The sequence below is a fragment of the Bos taurus genome, chromosome 24, assembly GCF_002263795.3.
Source record: "Bos taurus isolate L1 Dominette 01449 registration number 42190680 breed Hereford chromosome 24, ARS-UCD2.0, whole genome shotgun sequence".
Lineage (NCBI taxonomy): Eukaryota > Metazoa > Chordata > Mammalia > Artiodactyla > Bovidae > Bos > Bos taurus.
The window spans coordinates 44,854,953-44,874,137 of record NC_037351.1 but is presented as its reverse complement, the minus strand read 5'-3'; the positions used below and the strand labels follow the sequence as shown (position 1 = coordinate 44,874,137).

General features: G+C 39.6%; 1 long non-coding RNA gene across 2 annotated transcripts in view; it reads left to right on the top strand.

Annotated features, from left to right (window-relative positions):
• The first annotated feature begins 1,822 nt into the window (after window positions 1-1,822).
• Window positions 1,823-19,185, top strand: part of LOC112444200 (uncharacterized) — a 32,805-nt gene continuing 15,442 nt past the window's right edge. For both annotated transcript variants that reach the window (XR_003032448.2, XR_009492738.1), the window contains exon 1: window positions 1,823-2,010. This is a non-coding gene — a long non-coding RNA (uncharacterized lncRNA). The remainder of the gene's footprint in view (window positions 2,011-19,185) is intronic.

The following is a 19,185-nucleotide window of genomic DNA, read 5'->3' as shown; positions in this document are numbered from 1 at the left end:
ATACCTCCTTCAGACGACAGCCTTGGTCTACCAACAGTGGCTGCATTTTCTATCATCTTCAACAATTTATGTCTCTTCCCTGGTGGCTCAGATGGTAAAGCATCTGCCTGTAATGCAGGAGACCCCGATTCGATCCCTGGGTTGGGAAGATCCCCTGGAGAAGGCAATGGCACCCCACTCCAGTACCCTTGCCTGGAAAATCCCATGGATGGAGGATCCTGGGCTGGCTACAGTCCATGGGGTCACAAAGAGTCTGACACGACTTAGCAACTTCTCTTTCTTTCTTTCTTTCTTTCTTCCTTCCTTCCTTTCTTCCTTCTTCCTTTCACCTCTAGATTGTAGCCATACCCAAATATTTAATTTCTAGTAACCTCTAACTTATACCCTCCCAACTTGGAAGACTGATGTCTCCAGGATATGTATGTATCCTATAAACTCTGACATGTCTCACATGTCCAAGGAAACTGTTCTGAAGATTCACTTGACATAAGAAGAAATGAGCCTGGATTGTGCAATGGCACAGATCTGTCCTTGATGAGTTGGAAGATACCCCTATCAGCAGTGACAGGGCACTTTCTACAGTAGCCATAGATGCCCTCAAGTCTCAATGCAATGTAGAAAAAAAGGAAGCCTACTCTGTCTCATAGACCCTTTGGGAAATTTCACTGACTATAATACTTGCTGGCATGAAATGATTCAAACTTGACTCAAAAGGATATACAATATTGTCACAAAAATAAACATTTTTCACAAAATTAAAACCCTCTTGTCACCAATAATAATAATAAAATTTTTTTTACCAGAAGTAGAGATTGGGGAAGGAGAGTAGTTATCAGAAAATATGGAAGAAGGGATTTGGAAATGCTACTTTTGTCCTGAGTCATTGATGTTTTTCTGTAGCAGCAGCATCAGGTGACCTCATTTTCTTTGGTGTACTTTGCAACTACCCATTAATGCCAGAAACATCCTAGTTGATCTAGGGATCTCCCAATGCTCCATTGCTAAGACCTCCCCAGCCCCAAGTAAGCAACAGTATTGTTTTATCCTAAGAATGTCGTAGGGAATGTAAATCTCAGTTTGCAACTTTATATCCCAAAATAAATACCATTATTGTTTCATAACTTAATTTAACTCCAGTTGTGAATCCCATCCTGTTGGGGCTGGTGGAAGACACTTAACCTTATTCTGTTTAACATTCCTTCCACCCCTTTTTTCAAGATTATATTTAAGTTTGGGTTGCATGTCTATGTAAACTTTGAGGTTGTCTGTCTACCCATTCACCACAGAACCATTCCAAATTTCCTCTAGTCCTCCATTATTGGTTCATAGAGGTCATGGCTTAGGCTTTTCTTGTTTCTGCCACAGTTACCAAAGTAGACTAAAATATTTTAAGATAAAAGAGAATGAGGGATTTTCCTGGTGATCCAGTGGCTAGGACTCCCTTCTCTCAGTGCAGGAGGCCCAGGTTCCTTGGGCAGGGAACAAGATCCCACATGCCACAACTAAGAGTTCCCATAATGCAACTAGACCCAGCACAGCCAAATAAATGAATAATTTTTTTTTTTTCAAAGAGAAAGGAATGAAGAATGTTTCTGGATGATGAGCTAACTTTGGGAGTAATCTATGTTCTTTAAAAGAGCAATTCTTTGGGACAACAGCCCAATGAAGTGCTGTAGTGGGCAACAGTGGTTTCTGAAAACTCTGTAAAGGCTTCTCACAAGTGACTATACAGGATTGTCCCAGCAAAGAAAGTGACTGGGAATCCATTTATATCAAGGAATCTCCAGGTTTAAGAAGGCAGAATCCTAGGGTTATGTGGAGGTTCCGCAAGAGAGAACTGATGGAGTCATGAGAGAATATTTTCTGAGCTTTACCATGGGAACCTGGTAGAATTCCTAGATGGAAAGATCATAAAAGTGTGAGGGCTTTCCCCATAACTGGAGCCCTTGGGAGTGTTTTATTCCCACACTAGTTCACACTCAGCCTTCAACAGTTCATCCAAATTACCATGTAAGTAGTCTTACTAATTTATGGGTCTCATGGCTTCCTATACCAGAAAAGCAGTTCTTACTATAACACTTGAGATATGACTGTCTTTCCAGATTCTGAGGTGGCAAGTTGCCCTGCAATTTCCAGGTCTCTGATAGGTTCAAGAAAAGCCCTTTATATTCAGTTTGTCTAGCTTTTCTTGCATTAAGAAAAACAGTGATTCATTCCAGGTTCTTTACATGTAGGAGCTGAAACTGAAAGTCTCTAATGGTTTTCACCTATATTTTCTTCTGTAAGTTTTGTGATTTTAGGTTTTATATTTGTCAACAGCCCAGTGAGTGCTGTAGTGGGCAACAGTGGTTTCTGAAAACTCTCTAAAGGTTTCTGAAAACTCTCTAAATATAAAATCTATTAGATTTTATATTTGTGATCCATTGATTTAATTTTTGTAATTAGTTTGAAATTCCAAAGTGTTGATGTTAGTTCAAAATTCCAAAGTGTTGATTGGAGATATGTTTTTGTTTATTTCCTTTTAAAAATATGTAAATCTAATTGTCACAGTACTATAATTGAAAAAATGATCTTTTTTTTCCATTTAGTTGTCTTTGCATCTCTATCCAAAATAAGTTTTCCATATACAAGTGATTCTCTATCTGATTCTGTTGGCCTGTGTGTCTCTTAAAACCAAAACCATATAGTCTTGATTAATATAGATTTAAAATAAATATTGAAATCAGGTGGTATTAGTCTGCCAATGATTTTCTTTTTCAAAGTGCTTTGCATTTTCTTAGACATTTTAGAAGCTTCTTGCCAATTTCTACAAAAAAAAAAGACTGCTGGTATTTTTATTGGAATTGTATTGAATTTAGAAGTGAATATGAAAAGAACTGATATCTTAACAATACTGAATCTTCTGGCATATTAACAATGCATATTGTTCCATTTATTTAGACCTTTATTTTCTCATAGAAATGATTTGCAATTTTCTGTGTATTGGTCTTACACTTTTGGGGAACAGATTATTCCTAAGTGTTTAACCATTTTGATGGTATTATAAATGACATTATTTTTTAAACCTAAGTTTCTGACTGTTTGTTGCTTATGTACATAAATACAACTGCTTTTTGTATATTGACTTTTTACTCTACCACTTTGTTAAATTTACTTATTGATTCTAATAATTTTGTGTAAATCATCACATTTTTACACAAATGATTATATTTTCTACAAATAAGGATAGTTTTATATCATCCTTTCTAATTCAGATGTATTTTTTTTCTTGCTATATTTCACTGACTAGAATCTCTAGCATAATGTCAAAGTGATGATAATGGGTGATGTCAGCTATATATTTACTAGGTATATATTTGTAGATTCCCTTTTTCAAGTTGAGGACATGTCCTTCTATTAATTCTAATCTTGGAGCAAAGGCCAGTTATTCCTATATTAGTATCCTCTAAGGTAACCATGTCTATGCAGATTCTGACCAACCTCATATGGCTACAAATCTGACAGCTTTGCACTGTGGGTATCTCATTTTCCTTATGCTCCAAGTCTTCCCTCTTAGTGTTGAAGCATAGATGACATGGGACATGCTCAATAACACATGTGTACAACCTGGAAGTTCAGAGGAATTTTCCCTATGTTGGGTAATCCTTTGACTCTTGAGGGAAGTGGCAGATGAGTTCTTCTCTCTCCTTCTGTCTGGAAGGCTAGTCCTGAGATCTAAATGTTTCTGTAACCTCGTAGTGGGTCAAACGTATGATAAAGTCAAGCCATCCGTGAGGCTTGATACCAGACAGAAGTTAACTTGACAAGTGACTCTCCCTCCATTGTTCCCTCACTTTAATTTTCCCTCACTCCTGCTTCTCCTGAGTTATGCTTTCTAATATAATGGTAGCAAATAGTCTTTGCTCTCTGGGGGATTCAAGCTAAGAGGGCTTACAGATGTGAAATGTTGAACTACACTATTCATCTTGCTAACACAAGAGGAGTTTCTTGAAGGATGAAGCCAACAAAGGTGGTGAAGATATACTAATCATAAAGAAAAGGAGCTGGGCTTACTGGACTATGTCAATGTTCTGCAATGTGCTGTCTCTGGATTCCACTCATGAAACAATAAAATTTCTTATTATCTAAGCTAATTAAGTGATTGTATATGCTGTTAATTTCAGTTGAAAGTACACTACTCATGCCTTCTTTCATGTTTCAATCATTATTTGTGATTTCTCCTATTACTTTTAATTCCACAATGGGAAATAATTGTGGGATTAAATAAATATCTACCTTTTTTCCTTTAATTTATAACATTGAAAAAATAAACTGCTTCATTTATGTAGACTGTTTTGTTTGTATTCAAATTAGCACATCAAAGTGAGCAGTGAGATAGAAGGTAAGATTATTTTAACTGCTGAGGGTCTTTAGGACTCATTAAGAGATCTTCAAGAAGAGAGCTGCCTTCATTGGGAAGCTTTATAGTTTCCACAAAACTGATAAGCTTTCCAAAAGGCTGAGCCAATGCATGAGGAGCAGCAAGAAGCTGAACGGTGTGCCTGGATTTAAGGCACTGGAAGACTACACCCCAACCTAATTTGGTGAGAACATATTGGGGACAACCATCTTAAACATTACCCTCATAATCACTTTGGACTTATAAACAAGTGAACCTATGAGCAATATTTCTAAATCTAACTGCTCATAATTTTAATCTATACTAGTTTCTGGTTTTGTCTTTTATACTGTTCTAATTGCCAGTCTGTCAAGTCTAACATCAATACCATACTGTTACAATTATTCCCTCATAATGTTAATTTTAATAATTCCTGGCAGTAGTGTTGGGGAGTTGCCAACAGGGCAGCCACAGCCCTGACTGCAGCATGGAGACACAGCCTCTCTGAACCTCTCAACTTTCCATGACCATGAACAGAGGCCTGTAGGAGCAGCCACGATGGTGGAAAAGAGAGAAACTTAACTCACTTCCTCTCATCACACACCAAAATCACAACTATCTGCAGGACAACCTTGATGAAAAAGACTGGAATCTAACAGAAAAAATCTACAACTAAAGACATAAAGAAGGAACCATAGCAAGATGGGTAGAAGAGGCAGATTCATAATATAATTAAATGCAATGCCCCCTGGGTAATGAAGACTGGACAACAATTATATTACAGAGGTTTTCCCACAGAAATGAGAGTTCTGAGCCCCATATCAGGCTCCCTAGCCAGGGGATCAGGCACCAGCAGTATAAGTCTGCAGAGCGTTTGGCTTTGAAGGCCAGTAGGGCTTAATTGCAGAAGTCCTATGGGACCAGGGGAAGTGGAGATTTCCCTTTTAATGGCACACACAAAATCTCACACGAAGCAGGGCCCAGGGCAAGAGTAGTAATTTGATAGGAGTCTGGACCAGTCCTACCTGCTTATCTTAGAGTGTCTCCTGGAGAGGTGGGAGGCTACAGCTCATGCTGGGGACATGGACACTGATGTAAGACATATTTGGGAACATTCAACCTCATGAAGACTGCTGCTAGTATCTGCCATCTTGGTTCATTAACACCAAGACTTGGGCCCAAACAAAAGCATGAAGGCACCAGTGCTGGGATACATCAGGCCAAACAATTAACTGGATGGGGATATAGCCCCACCCATCAGCAGACAGGCTGCCTAAAGACGTTCTGAGCCCACAGCCACCTCTTCACATTCTTCAAGACATGCTGTGTCCACCAGTGGGCAGAAACAGGCCCTTTCCTCTAGGAAGTCTTCACTAGCATCTAGACTAACCTCACTCACCAAAGGGTAGACACCAGATGCAAGAAAACTACAGTCCTTCAGCCTGCAGATCCAGCACACCAAAAGCAGTCCAGACCCTACTCTGGGACCACTTGGGCCCTGACCAACCCCACTAGCAGACCAATGTAATCTTCAGGACACCCCAGACTCCATAGCCAAGTGTGCCAGGAACTCTCTCCTCTCCCATCAATGATCTGAAACAAGTTCTGGGATACCTGGGCCCTGTAGTTGGACTCCAAGAGCCATTTCTGTCTGCCGGTAGTCTGGCACTGGCCTTAGGATCTAGCTTCACCTGCAACAGCCCCAGAATCTTCAGAACCTCAACTCTGCCTACCAATGGGCCAGCGGTATAGCCCAAGAAGCCCCTACAGTTCTGCAACTGGCTACTTCATGACCAGGCCCTTATTAACAGCAGCCAGCAGCATATACACAAGGCAGGGCCTGGCGACCAACCAAATTGCCCACATAATCATCCCATCACAACAGAAGGATCCATGCAGTCTTGTTAAGGTGAATCCCTAAAGCATTTAGCTTGGGAGACAAGAGGGTAGTGCACTTCTGGGAGGCATAGGATGGCTCCTACATAAGGTCAAGGTCAAGAAATGTACTTAACCTACCACATACATAAAAGAAAGAATTCAAAGTAATGATCACAAAGATGATCAAAGAACTTGGGAGGAGAATGGATGCACAGAGAAGTTGTATTTTAAAGTTTTGTTTTTATTTAGTTAGTTATTTTTGGCTGTGCCGAGTCTTCTTCGTTGTGTGCAGGCTTTCTCTAGCTTCAGCGAGAGGTGGCCACTCTCTAGTTCTGGTGCTTGAGCTTCTCACTGGAGTGGTTTCTCTTCTTGCACAGCACAGGCCCTAGGGTTCATGGCCTTCAATAGTTGAAGCTTGCAGGCTCTGGAGCACAGGATCAATAGTTGTGGAACACAGGCTCTGTTGCTCCACAGCATGTGGGATCTTCCCAGACCAGAAATTGGACTGATGTCCCCTGCATTGCAAGGTGGACTGTTAACCACTGGACCACCAGGGAAGCCAAAGAGGTTATTCTTTTTAACAAAGAGTTGGAAAATAGGACAACCAAACAGAGATGAAGAATACAATAACTGAAATGAAAAATACACTAGAGGGAATCCATAGTAGACTATCTGATTCAGAACAATTGGTGAGCTGGAAGACAAAGCAATGGAAATCACTGTCTCTAAACAGAAAAAAAAAAAAAGAATGAAAAGAAATAAGTACAACTTAAGAGACCTCTCAGACAACAGTAAACACACTAATATTCACATTCTAGGGGCCCCAGAATTAAGAGAAAAGGACCTAAGAAAAATATTTGAAGATATAGTAGTTGAAAGAGATCTCTAGTCTTTCCCATTCTATTGTTTTCCTCTATTTCTTTGCACTGATCACTGAGGAAGGCTTTCTTATCTCTCCTTGCTATTCTTTGGAACTCTGCATTCAAATGGGTATATCTTTCCTTTTCTCCTTTGCCTTTCACATCTCTTCTTTTCACAGCTATGTGTAAGGCCTCCTCAGATAACCATTTTGCTTTTATGCATTTCTTTTTCTTGGGGATGGTCTTTTTTTTTTTTTAATTTTATTTTATTTTTAAACTTTACATAATTGTATTAGTTTTGCCAAATATCAAAATGAATCCGCCACAGGTATACATGTGTTCCCCATCCTGAACCCTCCTCCCTCCTCCCTCCCCATACCAGCCCCCTGGGTCATCCCAGTGCACTAGCCCCAAGCATCCAGTATCGTGCATCGAACCTGGACTGGCAACTCGTTTCTTACATGATATTTTACATATTTCAATGTCATTCTCCCAAATCTTCCCACCCTCTCCCTCTCCCACAGAGTCCATAAGACTGTTCTATACATCAGTGTCTCTTTTGCTGTCTCGTACACCGGGTTATTGTTACCATCTTTCTAAATTCCATATATATGTATTAGTATACTGTATTTATGTTTTTCCTTCTGGCTTACTTCACTCTGTATAATAGGCTCCAGTTTCATCCACCTCATTAGAACTGATTCAAATGTATTCTTTTTAATGGCTGAGTAATACTCCATTGTGTATATGTACCACAGCTTTCTTATCCATTCATCTGCTGATGGACATCTAGGTTGCTTCCATGTCCTGGCTATTATAATCAGTGCTGCGATGAACATTGGGGTACACGTGTCTCTTTCCCTTCTGGTTTCCTCAGTGTGTATGCCCAGCAGTGGGATTGCTGGATCATAAGGCAGTTCTATTTCCAGTTTTTTAAGGAATCTCCACACTGTTCTCCATAGTGGCTGTACTAGTTTGCATTGGTCTTGATCATTGCCTCCTGTACAATGTCATGAACCTCTGTTCATGGTTCTTCAGGCACTCTATCAGATCTAATCCCTTGAATCCATTTGTCACTTCTACTGTATAAGCATAAGGGATTTGATTTAGGTCATACCTGAATGGTCTAGTGATTTTTCCTACTTCTTTCAATTTAAGTCTGAATCTGGCAATAAAGACTTCATGATCTGAGCCACAGTCAGCTCCCAGTCTTGTTTTTGCTGGCTATATAGAGCTTCTCCATCTTTGGCTGCAAAGAATATAATGAATCTGATTTCGGTGTTGACCATCTGGTGATGTCCTTGTGTAGAGTCTTCTCTTGTGTTGTTGGAAGAGGGTGTTTGCTATGACCAGTGCATTCTCTTGGGAAAACTCTATTAGCCTTTGCCCTGCTTCATTCTGTACTCCAAGTTCAAACTTGCCTGTTACTCCAGGTATTGCTTGACTTCCTACTTTTTGCATTCCAGTCCCCTATAATGAAAAGGACACCTTTTTGGGGTGTTAGTTCTAGAAGGTCTTGTAGGTCTTCATAGAACCATTCAACTTCAGCTTCTTCAGCATTACTGGTCGGGGGATAGACTTGGACTATTGTGATATTGAATGGTGTGCCTTGGAAATGAACAGAGATCATTGTGTCATTTTTGAGATTGCATCCAAGTACTGCATTTCAGACTCTTTTGTTGACTGTGATGGCTACTCCATTTCTTCTAAGGGATTCTTGCTCACTGTAGTAGATATTATGGTCATTTGAGTTACATTCACCCATTCCAGTCCATTTTAGTTCACTGATTCTTAAACTGTCAATGTTCATTCTTGCCATCTCCTGTTTGACCACTTCTGTTTTGCCTTGATTCATGGACCTAACATTCCAGGTTCCTATGCAATATTGCTCTTTACAGCATTGGACTTTAGTTCTATCACCAGTCACATCACAACAATCACAACACATGGGTTTGTTTCTGCTCTGGCTCTGTCTCTTCATTCTTCCTGGAGTTATTTCTCCACTGATCTCCAGTAGCATAATGGGCACCTATCAATGTGTGGAGTTCACCTTTCTGTATCCTATATTCTTGCCTTTTCATACTGTTCATGGGGTTCTCAAGGAAAGAATACTGAAGTGGTTTGCCATTCTCTTCTCCAGTGGACCACGTTTTGTCAGAACTCTCCACCATGACCCTCTGTCTTCAGTGGCCTTACACAGCATGGCTCATAGTTTCATTGAGTCAGACAAGGCTGTGGTCCATGTGATCAGATTGGTTAGTTTTCTGTGATTCTGTGTGATTTCTATGACCAAGGGAATATTTCATGTAAAAATGGGCACAATAAAGGACAGAAATTGTATGGACCTAACAGAAGCAGAGGATATTAAGAACAGTTGGCAAGAATACACAGAATGACTATACAAAAAAGATCTCCATGACCCAAATAATCACGATGGAGTGATCACTCACCTAGAGCCAGACATCCTGGAATGTGAAGTCAAATGTGCCTTAGGAAGCATCACTACAAACAAAGCTAGGTGATGGAATTCCAGTTGAGCTATTTCAATCCTAAAAGATGATGCTATCAAAGTGCTGCATGCAATATGCCAGCAAATTTAGAAAACTCAGCAGTGGACACAGAACTGGAAAAGGTCAGTTTTCATTCCAATCCCAAAGAAAGGCAATGCCAAAGAATGCTCAAACTACTGCACAGTTGCACCCACCTCACACGCTAGCAAAGTAATGCTTAAAATTTTCCAAGCTAGGCTTGAACAGTACATAAACTGTGAAATTCCAGATGTTCAAACTGGATTTAGAAAAGGCCGAGAAACCAGAGGTCAAATTGCCAACATCTGTTGGATCATCAAAAAAGCAAGAGAGTTCTAGAAAAAATCTACTTCTGCTTTATTGACTATGACAAAGCCTTTTACTGTGTGGATCACAACAAACTGTGGAATATTCTTAAAGAGATGGGAATATCAGACCACATGACTTGTCTCCTGAGAAATCTGTGTGCAGGTCAGGAAGGAACAGTTAGTAATGGACATGGAATGACAGACTGGTTCAAAGTAGGGAAAGGAGTACATCAAGGCTGTACATTGTCACCTGGCTTATTTAACTTATATGCAGAGTACATCATGAGAAATGCTGGGCTGGATGAAGCACAAGATGGAATCAAGATTGCTGGGAGAAATATCAATAACCTCAGATATGCAGATGACACCACCCTTATGGCAGAGCAAAGAAGAACTAAAGAGCCTCTTGATGAAAGTGAAAGAGGAGAGTGAAGAAGCTGGCTTAAAACTCAACATTCAGAAAACTAAGATCATGGCATCTGGTCCCATCACTTCATGGCAAATAAATGGGGAGACAATGGAAACAGTGAGAGACTTTATTTTGGGGGGCTCAAAATCACTGCAGATGGTGACTGCAGCCATGAAATTAAAAGATGCTTGCTTCTTGGAAGAAAAGTTATGACCAACCTAGATAGCATATTAAAAAGCAGAGAGATTACTTTGCCAACAAAGGTCCATCTAGTCAAGGCTATGGTTTCTCCAGTAGTCATGTATGGATTGAGAACTGGACTATAAGGAAAACTGAGAGCTGAAGAATTGATGCTTTTGATCTGTGATATTGGAGAAGACTCTTGAGAGTCCCTTGAACAGCAAGGAGATCCAACCAGTCCATCCTAAAGGAAATCAGTCCTGAATATTCACTGGAAGGACTGATGCTGAAGCTGAAACTCCAATACTTTGGCCACTTGATGCAAAGAACTGACTCATTTGAAAAGACCCTAATGCTGGGAAAGATTGAAGGTGAGAGGAGAAGGGGATGACAGAGGATGAGATGGTTGGATGGCATCACCGACTCGATGGACATGAGTTTGTGTAATCTCCAGGTGTTGGTGTTGGACAGGGAAGCCTGGCATGCTGCACTCCATGGGGTTGCAAACAGTAAGACATGACTGAGAAACTGTTTTGAGCTGAACTGAGTAGCTGAAAACATCCCTAACCTGAGAAAGTAAACAGTCACCCAAGTCTAGGAAGCACAGAGTACCATGTATTAACCCAAAGAACACATCAAGACACATTGTAATCAGAATGGCAAAAATTAAAAATAAAAACAGAACATTAAAACAGTAAGGGGAAAGAAACAACATATAAGGGAACTACCATAAGACTATCAGTTGATTTGAGTCAATAATTTAAAAATTCCCAACAAACAAAAGTCCAGGACCAGAGGGATTCACACAAATATTTGGTGAATTCTACCAAATATTTAGAGAAGACTTAATAGATCCTTCTTAAACTTTTTCAAAAATTGCAGAAGAAGGACTACTTTTGTAATTCTATAAGGCCAGCATCACCTGATATCAAAACCAAAGATATCACATACACACAAAAATTACAATAAAAGCCAAAAAAATTCTTGGCAATTTTTATTTTTCCAGATGAATTCTAGAATCACTTCAGATTGAATGTAATAATCAGAGCTGTCATATTTATAATATTTGGTTTTCTTATATTTAGAAATATCTTCCTGGTGGCTCAGAGGTTAAAGCATCTGCCTGCCGTGCGGGAGACCTGGGTTCGATCCTTGGGTTGGCAAGATCCCCTGGAGAAGGAAATGGCAACCCACTCTAGTATTCTTGCCTGGAGAATCTGTTAGGTTATACTTATGCCCTTTGGCCAAGATTTTTTACTTTCTTCATATGAGTACAACACATATTATATTTGGCTACTTTATTTTTGTATTTTTTACTGCTTTATATATTACTATTTTTGTGGTTTTGTATTCTTTTAAAAAATTACTTACAAAAATAATTTCTATGTGTTTTACTTAGACTATAGAAAAAATTATGATTTCTGTATATCTTTTCTATATTATCAAATATTTTTGTTGGCTTTAGTAGTTTTAGGTTAATTTTCTTGCTAAATACTTTCCATTGTTTTTCTGTGTTCTGGTACAAGAGAATTATTTATTTCTCCAAAGTTTGAAATAGTATATTTTTCAAATCAGCTGAAATATTTGAGGAGTATTTTTTCAATTATTTCCCTTCTGTAAAAATCAATGTGCAAAGGTATATCTCTCCAAGAAAACCATCCATTTCTTTGAGATTTTTAAATTTACTTTCAATGGGTATTATATAGCAACAGGTTAGTATAAAAGTACTGTGAATCTTTTTTTGGCTAAAAATTGTACCTTTTCATAAACATTGTTCTTGTTTTAGATACTTTTTATAAGCAGTTTATAATTATAGCTTTGATGATGTCTTTTCAAACCCAGTAAATTTTTTATGAAAACCATAATTCCAAAAGATACATGTACCTCAATGTTCATTGCAGCACTATTTACAATAGCCAGGACATGAAAGTAACCTAAATGTCCTTCAACAGAGGAATGGATAAAGGTACATGTATGCAATGGAATATTACTCAGCCATAAAGAGGAGCAAAACTGTGCCATTGGCAGAGACATAGATGCACCTAGAGACTCATACAGAGTAAAGTAAGTCAGGAAAATAAATATTGTATATTAACACATATGTGTGGAATCTACAAAAACGGTACAAATGAACCTGTTTGCAAAGCAGAAAGAAACACAGATTTAGAGAACATATGGACAGCAAGGGAGGAAAAGGGGTGGGATAAACTGGGAGATTGAGATAGGCATATACACACTACTATGTATAAAATAGGTAACTAATGAGAACCTACTATACAGGATAGGGAACTCTACTTGCTCTGTGGTGACCTAAGTAGGAAGGAAATCCAAAAAAGAGGATATTGGTAAACACATGCTGATTCACTTCACTGCACGGCAGAAACTAACATGACATTGTAAAGCAACTATACCCCAATAAATTTTTTTTAAAAAAAGAACTCTTTTAATACACATCAGTGCAACCTCATTAGTTATTATATTAAAATCTTTCAATTAGTCTACTTTATGTTGGACTGTGAAGAAAGCTGAGTGCCAAAGAATGGATGCTTTTGAACTGTGGTGTTGGAGAAGACTCTTGAGAGTCCCTTGGACTGCAAGGAGATCCAACCAGTCCATCCTAAAGGAGATCAGTCCTGGGTGTTCATTAGAAGGACTGATGCTGAAGCTGAAACTCCAATACTTTGGCCACCTGATGCAAAGAGTTAACTCATTGGAAAAGGCCCTAGTGCTGGGAGTGATTGGGGGCAGGAGGAGAAGGGGATGACAGAGGATGAGATGGCTGGATGGCATCACCAAGTCGATGGACATGAGTTTGGGTAAGCTCTGGGAGTTGGTGATGGACAGGCAGGCCTGGCGTGCTGCGATTCTTGGGGTCGCAAAGAGTCGAACATAACTGAGCAACTGAACTGAACTGAACTGATGCATTAAGAGTGACTGATGTGTATTCAAGTGCCCTGTTTTGTGCAAATTTGTTTCTCATGACTTTTAAATCTATTTTGATATTATTAATTGGTATATAAATCTCTCTTTTAGATAGCATCTTTTATCAATTAAAAATGACCCTTTGACTTATTTTGTACAATTTTTATTTTTATTTTACTTCATTTAAAATTAATATTGTCACTTGTTTTTTGCTTATGCTTGAATTTTCTTGTTGCAGTTTTTTGCTTTTTTTTTTTTTTAACTTTCTGAGAGCTATTTTGCTTATGAAGAACACATACTTGAAATTTTACAAATGGATAGTCTTTTATAAAAGGAGTTAAGATAATTTACTTTCATTCTCTGTCTTGTTTGATCTTTCTTCAGGGTAACTGGAAAGATCATGTAATGGCACTTTGAATGACACTATATTCCAGTGAGAAGCCACAACGCCCACTCTATCCATAACTCCTTCCTAAGGCTTTGTACATCTGCTGAGCAGAGGTAATAGGACCAGGAACAGGACTAGACACACGACTAGGAATAGATAATAGGTAATATCATTGAATTGGACCAGGCATTGGATTCAAAGAGAGAAATGAAGTGGGTGGACTCAAGACCTCAGTCAGTCAGTTCAGTCGCTCAGTCGTGTCTGACTCTTTGCGACCCCATGAATCGCAGCACACCAGGCCTCCCTGTCCATCAACAATTCCTGGAGTTCACTCAAACTCGTGTCCATCGAGTTGGTGATGCCATCCAGCCATCTCATCCTCTGTCATCCCCTTCTCCTCCTGCCCCCAATCCCTCCCAGCATTAGGGTCTTTCCCAATGAGTCAACTCTTCGCATCAGGTGGCCAAAGTATTGGAGTTTTAGCTTTAGCATCAGTCCTTTCAATGAACACCCAGGACTGATCTCCTTTAGGATGGACTGGTTGGATCTCCTTGCTGTTCAAGGGACTCTCAAGAGTCTTCTCCAACACCACAGTTCAAAAGCATCAATTCTTTGGTGCTCAGCTTTCTTCACAGTCCAACTCTCACATCCATACATGACCACTGGAAAAACCATAGCCTTGACTAGATGGACCTTTGTTGGCAAAGTAATATCTCTGCTTTTTAATATGCTATCTAGGTTGGTCATAGCTTTCCTTCCAAGGAGTGAGCGTCTTTTAATTTCATGGCTGCAGTCACCATTTGCAGTGATTTTGGAGCCCCCAAAAATAAAGTCTGATACTGTTTCCACTGTTTCCCCATCTATTTCCCATGAAGTGATGGGACCAGATGCCATGATCTTCGTTCTGAATGTTGAGCTTTAAGGTAACTTTTCACTCTCCTCTTTCACTGTCATCAAGAGGCTTTTTAGTTCCTCTTCACTTTCTGCCATAAGGGTGGTGTCATCTGTATATCTGAGGTTATTGATATTTCTCCTGGCAATCTTGATTCCAGCTTGTGCTTCTTCCAGCCCAGCATTTCCCATGATGTACTCTGCATAGAAGTTAAATAAGCAGGGTGACAATATATAGCCTTGACGTACTCCTTTTCCTATTTGGAACCAGTCTGTTGTTCCATGTCCAGTTCTAACTGTTGCTTCCTAACCTGTATATAGGTTTCTCAAGAGGCAGGTCAGGTGGTCTGGTATTCCCATCTCTTTCAGAATTTTCCACAGTTTATTGTGATCCACATGTTCAAAGGCTTTGGCATAGTCAAGAAACAGAAATAGATGTTTTTCTGGAACTCTCTTGCTTTTTCAATGATCCAGCGGATGTTGGCCATTTGGTCTCTGGTTCCTTTGCCTTTTCTAAAACCAGCTTGAACATCTAGAAGTTCACAGTTCACGTATTGCTGAAGCCTGGCTTGGAGAATTTTGAGCATTACTTTACTAGTGTGTGAGATGAGTGCAATTGTGTGGTAGTTTGAGCATTCTTTGGGATTGCCTTTCTTTGGGATTGGAATGAAAACTAACCTTTTCCAGTCCTGTGGCCACTGCTGAGTTTTCCAAATTTGCTTGCCTCAGTAGGCCACCCTAAACAGAGTGATGACTCTCTACAGAGTGATGACTGGGCAGCCCAATCACTTCTTCACATTTCAAGAGCTTTGAAAGCAAGAAAAAAAGAAAGAGTCAGCAGTCAAGAGAGAAATACAAGGCCCTGAAGCCCCACAGACTATGTGCAGAGAGGATGAGGAGGAGAGGAGATGAGAGAGCTGGTCAATGGCATCTGGATGAGAAGTTGGTCAATGGCATCTGGAGACGCTGAGAAGACAGTGGAAGAGCTCCCCTGGGAAGCTGGTGTGGGGAGCAAAACCCAACAAAGCCCAACAGCCAAAGGGTGTTCCAGGTCTCCACCAGGTCCTCCCTCTGTCAGGCTGTTGTCCTGAGCTCCTGGACTTCCCCCAGACCCTTCTCACCCCAGGGAACCCAGAACCAGAAAACTCAAATAGCACTTTAGTTCACATTTTCTCTTTGCTATACTTCTTCTTTTTTTTTTTCTTTGCTATACTTCTTTGCTCTTTCTTTCATTCTCTGTATTTTACTATGTGAAATATATGTTGTTTGATTTTTTTGTGCTTCAGAGACTTGAGAGGATTATGCCCTTCCTTGAAATCTATCAATGAATATCCTCTAGTTTTTTGAAAATATAATTTTTCTACATTTTAGTTTTCTGTAGCTATTCAAGTCAAGAATGTACTGCAATCTCTGGAGTCCTTAGTATACAAGGGAAGAGATTTAGCATGGTTGTATCCCCCTGCCTTGACACTCTTCTTCTTCCTTTAAAATATAAACTGGGATTTTTATATAACTTGCTAAGAAATCACTATTCTTTTTATAATACATAGATCATCTTTCAAATTCTTTGACATTTATATTATTTTTAAGCATCCGTGTTAACAAAAGCTACTTAGTTTTAGTTCTATGATTAAGTGAATGATTTCAATGATTATTTCTCAATCTTTCATGCCTTAATTTTCACATTCTTTATTACAATGAGCAATAACTACATAGCAATTTCTAGGTACCCAGAATTCTAATTACATTAGAATAATGAATCTTGTAATCCTCATAACAGCCCTGTGGGATGTGTGTTGATATTATCCCCATTTTATAGTTGAATAAACAGAGGCACAGAGATAATAACTTTCCCATAGTCTCATGGCTAGTTTTCAACAAAACCAGGATTTGAAAGCTATGCAACAAGATGCTGCACCCAGGAATTCAATTTGCTCTGCTGCCTTTCATCTATAAGCTCCTAATTTTAATTAATCTTTCCATGGGCTCTAGTCATTCCTTAAAAATAAAATAATACTTGAGTGGTATATTTTCTGAGTCCTTGTACACCTGAGAATTCTTCTTTGTTATTGTTGTTGTTTAATCGCTAAGTCATGCCTAACTCTTTGTGACCCCATGGACTGTAGCCCCCCAGGCTCCTCTGTCCATGAGATTTCCCAGGCAAGAATACTAGAGTGGGTTGCCACTTCCTTCTACAGGGGATCTTCCCAACCCAGGGATCGAACCCCACATCTCCTACATTGCTGGGTGAATTCTTTACTGCTGAGCCACCAGGAAAGCCCAAGAATTATCTTCCTTTTATTTATGAAATCCCTACTTATTTGTTTAAATTAACCTGCAGCATAGTCTTCAAATAACAAAAACAACAACAACAAAATGTTTATTCTTAACAAGGTGGAAAAAAACATTCACAGAATAACTTTCAGAGAGCACCCTGTGTTGTTTTTGCTTTTTATTTTCTTTCTCAAAAGAGAGCATCAATAAACTGTCAGGGCCAGGTGGCAAGACTCTAAGTGTATTGATGAAGAGAACTGGGAAGACTGGTGTGTGAGGCAAGGCAGTGGGGGAGTGAGGAGAGAGATGGGTGAACAAGGCAAAGAGAAAGGGGAAAGGGAGCCAGCCAGATGGCCTGCAAAAGCTCTTCAGACCTTTCCCAAGTCTCCAAACTCATGGATAGAAATGTGGTGTCATGATATAACATGTGGCTCTGTGGAAACTAAATGGAAGGGCTGGGTCTGGCACACCAACTGATCAAGGTGGAACAGCCACAGTGCCTGGGAAGGAAGAGGAGTAAGTAAAGAGGAAGTCTTGCAGTTCTCCCTGAAGTTTCTCAACCAAAGGGATATTAAAGAAGAATGTGTCTTCCTAGTTCCTGTCCTCACCAGTAAGATCAAATCCTTCCCACTATAGACATGGTGAAATGCCTATGCTTGTATAGGAAACAGGAAGGTCACCCCACGGGCTTTGAGAAGTTTAATCATTCCTACAGATACGAGAAAATTAGAGAAATCTCCTTCTTTTTGCTCCACAGTCCTTTCCTGCTCTAACTCACTGTTATTTTCTTCACTGGCCACTTCCTTGGAGTTAGAATCAGGTCCGGAATCAGGAAATTCATTCTTCAGGTTGGGGCTTTTCTCTCCAATTTCTCCATTTCTTTCTTTTTCTCTCTTTATCTTTTTAGACTTAGGTGAACCAATTCTTCCTCAGAAGGCTCCTCATTTTTTTTTATAACTTCTTTTGCTTTTAGGAGAATTAACTGTCTTTTCACAGGGCTCCTTTGGTTTTTTTGAACTTTTGGTTTAGGAGAAGTAAGGTCATCTTGAGATGGCTCCTCTTTCTTTTTTCTTTTTGGATGTAGGAGAATTCACATCAACTTCAGAAGGCCCTGCTTTCTTTTTAACTTTTTTAGCTTTGGGGGAAATCATTACTTCCTCTTCTGCTGCTGCCTCTTAAGTCTTACTAGATTTTTGTTTCTCTCTTTTTTACCTTTCTTCTCATTTTGCTTTCACGGCATCTCCATTTTTGCCATGGCTGAATCTGACTCCAAATCCATGTCACTAAGAAGTTTCCTCAGCATCACTCAGCACAAGTGGTGTAGGCCAACCGGTCTCCTCTACCATGTGGAGAAGTACTGGTTTTTGTACCCACAAGGGAGCTGGCAAGTCAAATAAGCAAAGACTTCAGTGACATCACAAAAAGTTGGCAGTGACTTGTTTTTATGGTGGAACTCCCTATGGAGGACAAATTGAATGAATAAATGAACTAGGATGATCAAAAGTGAAGAATTACAGATGACGGTAGATATCCTTTAGTTTTTCATGCATTTTGTTCATTGTTCAGTCATTCAGTCCTGTCTGCCTCTTTGCAACCCCATGGACTGCAGCACCCAGGCTTCCTTGTCCTTTATCATACTGCATGCATTCAATTTGCATGTCTTTCTACACTAAGCACTAGGGATAAAATAAAACATTCCTTATATCATCCCTCAAGAAGCACATGGAGAAGGCAATGGCAACCCAGTCCAGTACTCTTGCCTGGAAAATCCCATGGATGGAGGAGCCTGGTAGGCTGTAGTCCATGGGGTCGCTAGGAGTCAGACACGACTGAGCAACTTCACTTTTACTTTTCACTTTCATGCATTGGAGAAGGAGATGGCCAGTATTCTTGCCTGGAGAATCCCAGGGACAGAGGAGCCTGGTGGGCTGCTGTCTATCTGAAGTGACTTAGCAGCAGCAGCAGCAGCAAGAAACACACATAAATAATACCAACAGGATATGATTGTGGATTTCTGAATGCTATGAAGAGAAAGAGTAATAAGGTGAACATATATTTCAGAGCAGAAACAAATTCAATCTGAGTAGCAAGCAAGGAGGACTTCTCTGTGGAACTTATATTCTAAACTAATCATTGAAAAGTGAATTGGAAACTTTCAAAGGAATAGGA